At 31.7% G+C, this 10,473-nt stretch overlaps 1 pseudogene; it reads right to left on the minus strand.

The window, feature by feature from the left end:
- Nucleotides 1-2,104: 2,104 nt before the first annotated feature.
- Nucleotides 2,105-10,473, minus strand: part of LOC133783650 (disease resistance-like protein DSC1) — a 30,443-nt pseudogene continuing 22,074 nt past the window's right edge.

The following is a 10,473-nucleotide window of genomic DNA, read 5'->3' on the forward strand; positions in this document are numbered from 1 at the left end:
TTCATTTCCATTCTATTTTATTCTATTACATTACTCCCAACTAAACATCACACTTTAAGTAAAGTCTTTTCTGATATGTTTATTGTGTATTTATTATAATACTAAATATATTGTATGCATGTGTGGATATTTTCAACTGCATTTGTATCATTAATTTATATAATTGTATATATATATTTGTATTATAATGATTTGGTAAAAGGATTGAGAGAGTAATCTCATTCTCGATCGTATACGAAAGATGTTAACTTTGATCACTCCATGGATCTCTCATATTATATTATATATATATACAAATATAAATAAATATTTATTTATTATTTGTTAGGTATAAATAATGTGTGTGACGTGTGAACAGTGGTATAAATAAGGAGCCATATCCGCCCCACATTATCAAACTTATAGTTTTCCTTCACTCTCTTAAAAACAAATTATATTTTAAATTAATAAATTTTTTTTTTTAAGTATTTTAAATCATTTTTTAATTAATTTCTAAGATGAAGATATACATATTTTGCAAATACTTTTCTTTTCTGCTGACTTTATAGCTTGTTCCTTAATTTGGTGTAGAAGATCACATTCATTTCAGAGCTTAAGTTCGCTAGACTATATTCTATGTCTCATTTTGTGTGTATCACATTGATATGACAATGTGCTCCTAATAAATTCCTATTAATTATGTTAGAAGTAATGTGTCATGATGGACTATAATATATAGAAGAATCAATATGACAAGTTACACTACTTTGTGGCTTTGACTTTTTTTTCTTTTCTATTTTCTTCTTTTGTCCTTTTTCATTTTTTGTCTTCTTATGTAATGTATGTATTATATGTTTTTTTGTTGGCATTTTTACAACACACTATAATGATACTTTTTAGTGATAACTTTTTAATCATAATATATATTTTGTGTGACTAAATAATAGTTTTAGTCGTAACAAAAAATTATTTGTGACTAAAAAACCATATTTTATCTCAAGTTGTCACTAATATAGTTTTAGTCTTAATTTATTATTTTTAGTGATAAAGTTTATTACGACTAAAAATACATTTGGTGACAAAAAATTATGATTTTTGTGACTAATACTTTTAGGCACGAATTTTTTAGTGATGACATAAGTAAGATGATTTTTCTTTAGTCACAATTTTTTTATTTGTAGACACAGATTTTATTGTGACTAAAACTAAAATTTTTTGTAGTGACATATATAGAGTATAATATAAATGTTTAAGTAAAAAATTTGGTGCAAAAATATCTCTCATTATTTTTTGGTGGAGATGTTGATTTTTAGGATGTCAAGTGTGTCAAAAGGTACATTAGCAGCAAATTTTTCAAATTTGTGACATAAATACTTATATAGTACCCAATTGTTAATAACACCCAATTAGTGTTATTAACAATACTATCTGGAAATTAATTATTTTCATTTTAATATTAGTGTTATTACAGTAAGTATATGTATTAATTTTTCAGTGATGAAAATACCGTATTTTCAATTGATGAATTCATCCAATAATTCTATCGTGTTTTCACGTTTAAGTGTTTTAAAATTCTCCTCAGCATATAATTGTTCAAAGTATGTTAATGGCTAAGTGGGACAACATATATAAGCTAAGCAATACCTTCAAATAAAAAATATTAGAGCTATGAAACAGTCTGCAGATCAAGAGATCAACTGGAAAGATGTGATTTAGGTGTTTACTTTTTGCTCCAAACAAAATGCAAGATTTGATAAAGTAGTTAAATTCATGAACAGAGAATATTATAACACAGACAAAAATTGAATAGAAGTCACAGACAAGATGATACACATATAGTAAAATTGAATAGAAGTCACCATCCTGGTTCCTCACCAAGTCTCTCAAACTCATCACAAGAAACACTTAAAAAGCATTATAATCTTCACAAATACTATTGATATCATAAGACTAGCTACAAGAGTTCTGATAATGGAATAGAGAGTTTGCTATTACCTGCTGAAACTGTAAATTGTTTTGTTCTATAATAAGTTACATCATGATTATAATTATCGAAGTTGATATTGTACTCTGTGCCAAAGTCCATGGTCTCACTTTCACTTCCACTTGTAGTTGCCTCTGAATTCCACACTTATTCACTTTGCACTTGCCAACGTTAACAAGTTCTTCCCAATCATGTTGTTCAAGGTGAAACTTAAACGACACCTGAAATATCGGATTTGCACCAAAGTTCTCATCGTACTCCTCGTTAATAAACCCCATAAACATGTGATCTGAATTGAGAATTCCAACTTCTGAAAATCTGCTAGTGTTCTCTGGCAGATGAAGACTCCAATTACGTTTGTTGCTTTCCCCATTTTTGGTTTTGAAATGGTATTCGCATTGAAAATTCAAACGGTTAATATCAAAACAGTAGTGCTGAAATTCAATGACAACGCAAAAGACAAAACCTATGAAGTTGGAATTATAGGAAATTGGAGAAAGATTAACATCAATTGAAGATCCTTCAGACTGATCCAAAAAATTTCCAGAAGTTCATTTCCTGGACAACATAAATTCATTCTGGGGAAAAAGTTTTTCTGCAACAGAAAAAATTGTAATAATAATAATTATTATTATATCATTTGTGAAATAACATAAGTTAGATTTTAATCTATATATACTGAAACTAGAAAGACACATGCATACCTTTGGTTTTAGGCCAAAATAAGCTGCTTGTTTGAAAAGAGAAACCCAAAAATGTATCACCAGATTTTTATATTTGACAACATTCCATCTTGAGCAACCACAATACTGGTATGGGCTTTTTCTACCAGATGAGATGAAGCATCGACATGACGTGACATCAAAATCAAGTGATGTGAAAGTTTGGTTATTGTCACAAGTTTCTAACAAATATAAAAGCATATTAGAAAGTCGTTCAATACTCACTGGTCTTCTATCAATCATTGATCCACCTGGTTCGAATTCCATCAATGGTAAGGAAGATAAACCAAGGTTCCAACTAGGGACATTAGCTATGTTGTTATAGCTAAGATCCACTTCAATCTTAAATTGGAAATCGTTCGTCACAGCAGGCAAAGCAACAAGTTTTGAGCATCTAGAAAGGCATAACACTTTAAGATGGCTCATATTGTAGATGTTGTTTGGAATAAACTCTAGATTCTTGCACTCCCTTAAAATCAGCCATTGAAGCCCAGTAATATTTTCGATTGACAAGTGTAACTTTGTGATTCCTGTTCGATCTAGATAAAGCTTTTTCAAACTTCCCATTGGCTCTAAGATTTTTGGGAAGCTTTTAAAATTTGAGCAATCAGATAGGTCGAGACTCACAAGAGAGCTCAACTTACAAATGCTCGTTGGGAGGGTTTCAAGCTCTATGCAGTTCTTTAGACATAGATCCTCAAGACTAGTTAGATTTTCAAAGGCTGATGAAGGCACTTGTTTTATCTTTGTTCCACTAAAGTCTAATGTTCTAATGTTCTTCGGAAGATGCTCTGGAAAGCTTTTGAAAGATGAGCAACCATCTAAATAGAGATGATTTAGGGACTCTAACTGACCAATTCCACTTGGAAGATTCTTAAGGCATTTACAATTGCTAAGGTCCAGAAGAGAAAGATTAACAAGAGACCAAATTGAAGAGTGTAGGTCTTCTATGGCTGTGGAACGCAGACAAATGTATTTAATACTCCCAGACACCTCAGAAAGAACTTTAAGAGTAGAGCAACCACTGAGATTAAGAAAGTAGTCAATGGCTTCATAGGATTCCCACCAAGATGGTTTATGATCATTTTCTCCCGGCCTCACATAATTGTCTTCAATACCATAGCCGGTGTATAGTATTTGTCCTACAAAATTGTCTTTTGTAAAACACTTGTAATCAAGAGCTTGTTCAAATCTTTGTGAAGGAACTTCAACCAAACTCTCACAATCTTTCAAGCATAGACTCTTCAAATTATTAGCTCGAGAGATATCTGGGATTTGGATTAGATTCTTTGAAGAACTAAGATTGACAACTTTTAAGTTTTCAAGAAGCTGTAACAAAAGAAAAAGGCAAGTATAACTTAATGTACTCTTTACAAATGTGTTTAAAGTGAAATCCCCAAAGCATACATACCTCAAATTCGTTAGGAAGTTGTTCCAACTTGCTTGATGGCATGTCGAGTTCAACGAGATATTGTGGCACAAAAGTTGACGGCAAAGAATTTAAAGGATAGTGAAGCCAATGAAGATATCTAAGAGAATCCGGAAGTGTATCAAGACCTTGAGGAAGTTGAAGTTTGCATTGCTCCATTTCTCTTGATATTCCACATATTTGAAGTAGCCTTAGATTGGACATTTCTTTAAAGACGTTAGGCTCCAATTTGATATGACTCTCTCTAATCTCAGACATGTTGAGGAATATTCCTTCAATTTTTTCGCTCCCCTGAAAATTAAGAAAGAAACCTTCTCATATTATTTTCACATTATAATGATAATTTTAATTTATTAGTATATACAGTACTAGTTAGGACTTACTTTGTTCTTCCTTAACATATGACATATATCTTCAGTAATCCATAGTCTGCTACACATTCCAGGATCTTTAACGCATTCTCCACGAACAATTTCTCTTCCCATTTCTTGTATCAAATCATGCATCCACAGTGTCTCAAAAGATGTAACAACTATGAGACATCTGTCGATGAGATCTCTGATCACATCCGCAAACATACCATCATCATCCAAAATTCTTCCCACAAAATCCTTCTCCAAACCATCAACATCAAGAAATATATCTTGTTCTTTATCGTCCAAACCATCATAGCTTATCTTCAGTATATTTTGAATTTTTTGTTGGGAAACTTTTTAAGCTATTTCAATGCACTATTCCACTCTTCTTCGCTCTTCGAATACAAATGGGAACCTAAAACTTTAAGAGCCAAAGGCATGCCTACAGCATAATTCATTACTTTTTTTGACAACTCCATATGTTATACCCAAAAATTGGAGAATGCATCCTAGGAGGCTAAGGAGAATGCATCTAGGAGAGTGCCTCCTAGGAGGGCTAAGAGGGTGGTCCTAGGAGACCCCAAGGAGGGTGTGGTCCTAGGAGACCCCAAGGGTGTGTAGGAGGTAAGCCTCCCAAGGTTTTCTAAGTGTTGGCTCAAACGTGCCCAAGGTAAATAGCTAAGGAGGAGGAGTCTCATGCAAGAGAATGGAGACTTAGACTTTCATAAGGAAAGTCTATACAATGTTCGATCGGACATGTTTGGGAGATGCTAAAGGAGGTTGCCTCAATGTTGTCCAAGGTGAGGTTGCCTCAATGTTGTCCAAGGTGAGGTTGCCTCAATGTTGTCCAAGGTGAGGTTGCCTCAATGTCGTTCAAGGTGAGGTGCCAAGGAAGTTGCCTCGGACCACCTTGGTCCGAGGAGAAGACAAGGAGATTGGTTCAAGGAGGAACATGGCATGCTAGAGGAGAGTACATGTTCGAGGAGAACCATGCACGTTCAACCCACCCAAAGCATGTCCTACCACCATGCATATCCTACCACCATGCATGTTTAACCAACACTTGCATGGGTAGTGAGTAGGAGGTGGACCAACTAGCTAGAGGAGCCTAAGTCAGACACAACTTCAACAACATGCGCGGGAATCTCTCATTCTTCCCACAAATGGGGAATTTGTTACATTTTGAATTTTGAATGTTTATTTGTAATATAAATGTAATAAATATAATAAAATATCCCTATTATAAGGGGATATCAGTTGAGGATCCCATCTCTATAAATAGAGAGCTGATGGGATGAGAAGGGACTACTTCTGCTTCTTCTTTCTAGAGAGATAAAATTGGGTATGTCTATTCTAGAGAGAGAAAATGCTGAAATTAGAGAGAATTCTTGTATTTTCACAATCTGTACTGAAGAAACTCAGTTGGCTCAGTCCATCTCATCTTGAGTATAGATTTATAAATCACAACTCTAAGTGGATTAGGCTATTACCGACAATCGGGGCTGAACCACTATAAAAATCTCATGTGTTCTTTACTTTTCTTGTTTATACCGTCTGTTGTCGTTTATATTCTCTTGAAGGTTCGTCGTATTTGACGTTCTCACGTCGTTGGCTAAAAACGCAGTCAACACCATATATTTCTGTGGTGGAGAATCTCTTTTGAATGCATTCAAACTAAAGAGTTGAAGAGCCTCATCATCATCTAGTTGCTCTGCCATGTAGATCCAATCAATCCCAATATTCTTAAGCAATTGCTTATCTCTAGTTGTGACAATCACTCTACTTCCATGGCTTAACCAATCACGATCTCCAACTAAGTACTCAAATTGCTCTACATCATCTAGATCGTCAAGAACAACAAGTACCTTTTTACGACAAAGTCTATCCTTCACAAACAGGTCAACTACCATATCTTGATTATTGTCTTCCTTCAATAACTCAGCATAAAGTTTTTTCTTCAAATTGAGCCTATTAGGGTTTTGCCATTCTTCCCTAATATTTTCAAGAAAGCAATGACCTTCAAACTTATTGTAAATTCGAGTAAATAAGACATGTGCTAGAGTTGTCTTGCCCATGCCACCAATCCCCAAAATTCCTACAATCTGAGCATCTAATGATGACTTATTGGTGAGAAACAATGATTCAAGATATTCAATTCGTCTCTCCATTCCAACTAGACCATTCAAAACATTTGTACTTGATGTCACATGATTCAATTTCTTCAAAATGTCATTGACGATTTTCTCAATTAATTCAGACTCATCCCACCTAGAATAATATAACCAACACTACAACAAATTTGATATACAATGACTCCCTACAATGTCTTACACCATTGGTGTAAGACATTAAAACTTATCAGGGGTTTTAAATGTCTAATGGTGTAAGACATTGAAAGTTTTTATTAATGACTACAATTGGAAGACATTAAAAATAGTGGAAGACGTTGGAAATAGGTTGAGAAGTGGCCAAGGGGACATCTAATGTCTCCCACTGGGAGACGTGGGACATGTGGCACGTCTCCCACTGGGAGACATTGAATGTATAGAGGGGTACATCCAACGTCTCCCACTGGGAGACGTGGGACACGTGGCACGTCTCCCAATGGGAGACGTTGGATGTACCCCTCTATACATTCAATGTCTCCCAGTGGGAGACGTGCCACGTGTCCCACGTCTCCCAGTGGGAGACGTTGGATGTCCCCCTGGCCATTTAATGAATTTTGGGTCTTCTTCTTCCTCATAACACCAAACAGAGAGAGCACACCAAACAGAGAGCACGAAAGGGGCTGCGATTTTAGGGTTTTCAAGGTTAGTTTTTTTTAATTTTTATGAATTTTAGTTAATTATTTTGATAAAAAATCATAGGTTTAGCATTAGGATGAGTAATATACATGATTTTGTGTTAGTTTTACATTTTTATGCATTTTTTTCTATACATTGTTAGATTTATTTGTTTTTCCATGGAGGTTTTTTATAGATTTAAGATTTCATAGTTTTTTTTTAATTTAACCTATCACATTGTATATATTTCATTATAATATATATGTTCATGATTTTTTTTTATTTTTATCATTATTTATTTCGACATTTAGATATATTTTTGTATGTATATTTAAACTTCTTTTTTTTTTTAAATTCTAACTATTTTGTTATATATATATAGTTATTATGTTAAAATAAATTTATTAAATAATTTTTAAAATATAAATATATGAAAAAATTTATGTTTTTGTTGATTATTGAGATTTTAGGTTATGAAGTTTTTTATTGATTTTTTGTTTAGGTTATAATTAGTGGCTCAATGGAGTTTTTTTTTATTTGTTTACCAATCAATTACTTATTAGGAATTTAGTGATATTTGTTTAGTAATGTTTAACATATTAATTAATTTAATTTCGTAGGTTGTTATTTTGGTGGTGAGATTTTAGAGAGTACTTTGCATCAAAACTTCTATATCTATCAATCACACATTTGAGGTAATTAAGTTTCTAAAATTATAATAATAAGTTATATATTGCTAGATATTTAGTGATATTTTATTTATTATTTATTAATTTATTTATATTGGTTTGTTGATTTAATATCGAATTCGATTACTACTTGAAGTAATTTTGCTAGCTTTTGAATTATTAATTGCAAGAGGTAAATATATATTCTCTTACTTCTACTTTTAATATTATTAAACAAATGTTAGAAGAGTTTGAATATCTTAAATATTCATCCATAGTGAAGTAGGTTCTGAGATTAAAATTGTGTGCTGCGGTGATAACGGAAGGTTGAGAACTTGTGTGTATTAGTGAAGTAGGTTCTGAGAAATTTGACTATGTGCTGCGGAGCTATAAGGAAGAAACTTATTGTATGTTGTTTGAATTGTTTGTTTTGATATTCACATGTAGATGGTTAGGTCACTATTATAGGGGAAATGCTGCCCGATTTTATCTAGGATAATAAACAATTAATTTTATATAGGCATTCTATAAGGAAGAAACTTATTGTATGTTGTTTGAATTGTTTGTTTTGCTATTCACATGCAGATGGTTAGGTCACTATTATAGGGGAAATGCTGCCCGATATTATTTAGGATAATAAACGATTAGTTGAGAACGGGCATTACTTGATTGAACATGCGAGTCCCGGACATTACTTGAGAACGGTATTATTAATTAAAATTTACAAATTATTTTTGAAACTATAAATGTAATCAAATAATTAATTAATATATTTTACTTTATATTTCTTGCAGCTAACAAGCACATCATATACAGAGGCACAAATTGATGAGTTGCGACAAGAATGGGCGACATATATGTTGCCGATAATCCAAAGTTACCGACACCGTTGATAGGTTTTTTTTTTATTTTTTAACTCTTTCTTCATACACAATGCAATATTTGTTCATTTTGAATATTTTTAACAAATATTGTATTTCTTGTATATATCTAATAAATATATTTTTTTCTTTCAATTTAAATTAATATTATTTCAATTTAATTAATTATTAAATTAATTTCAATTTAGATTAAAATAATTTCAATTAAAATTAAAATAATTTCAATTTAAATTAATATTATTTCAATTTAAATTAATATTATTTCAATTTAATTAATTATTAAATCAAATTAAAATAATATTAATTATAAATTTATTTAATTTTTTTTTTTTTAAATGTGGGAGACTTTCAATGTCTCCCATTGGGAGACGTGGGAAGTGACTCACCTCTCCCAATGGGAGACGTGGGATGTCTCCTAGGGACTTCCCACGTCTCCCAATGGGAGACGTGAGATATATACCTACAATGACCCTAGCAACAACGTCTCACTAAGTGGGAGACATTGTAGACTTCCAATGTCTCTCAATTAAAGTCATAAAACATCTATTTTGTTGTAGTGCAAAAACAAATAAGATTGAATTAGACCACTACATATATATAATCTACGTCATATTATTATGCTAGCTAGGTGAGAGAAGCAATCTCAATGTTTCTCTTGCATTTTTAAAATGTTTACATAATACGTATATATATATATATATATATGATTAAAACTTTGTGTTAATTATACATAACAACGAATTAGAGAATATTATGAAGGATTTGAATAAATAAGTTTCTTCCTTAGAAATTACAAGTTGAACATCAACTAAAGGTCTATTGAACACCACAACATGTGAAAACGTAATTACTTTATTATTGCAAAAGTAATTATATCAAGACTTGAATACAATATACAGTTTTAGAGACTTACACACTTGGTTTTAGAGCACTTACTTAATAATTTCTCTCACTTTTTTTAGATACATGTATACCAGATTTCACTTAGACTCACACTTTTGGGGCACTCTTTTAAACACACTTTGCTACATTTTTTTAAATGATTTTAGAACTCTCTATATATTGTCTAGCTAGTTCTGATTTTTTTCAAAAACTTTCTAGAATGTTCTATGTTCTTCCTATTATATTCAATAACATTCTAGATAACAGGGGTCTACTACTTTATGATGCTTTTGTAGTACTTAGTTAAACTATTGGCTTTCGATTTTTGAGGAAATTTTATTATTAATTGCTCTATTTTATAAAGAGAAAATTGTTATAACATTTTGATCTTTATAATAACTAAGATAAACAAATAATAATAAAAAAAAAAGGTACCTTGTTGTGGGTGCATCCCAGCCAGAAAGATTAGCTGCAGATATTAAAGCATTCCTCCATTGAGTCAATCTATCAGGCTCACTCCTAAAACAATCTTCAAGTGCACCATTGAAGGTTCCATTAAAATAAAATTATGGATATTTTCAATATTAAAATTAATTACATTAGTCACATGCACAGTTTTTTTAAGATAAAAGCAAATAAAAAATATTAATAATAATCATTCGGACATCTAATGTAATAAAAAAAAAGATCTATGACTTCTTTTGTTAAATACAAAATAATATTTTCAATTATAAGATCAATTAGTGAGTCGTTGGTGATGCGAAGAGTTTAAGTGGAGAAAATTGTCAA

Source organism: Humulus lupulus, chromosome 6 (assembly GCF_963169125.1).
Source record: "Humulus lupulus chromosome 6, drHumLupu1.1, whole genome shotgun sequence".
Classification (NCBI taxonomy): domain Eukaryota; kingdom Viridiplantae; phylum Streptophyta; class Magnoliopsida; order Rosales; family Cannabaceae; genus Humulus; species Humulus lupulus.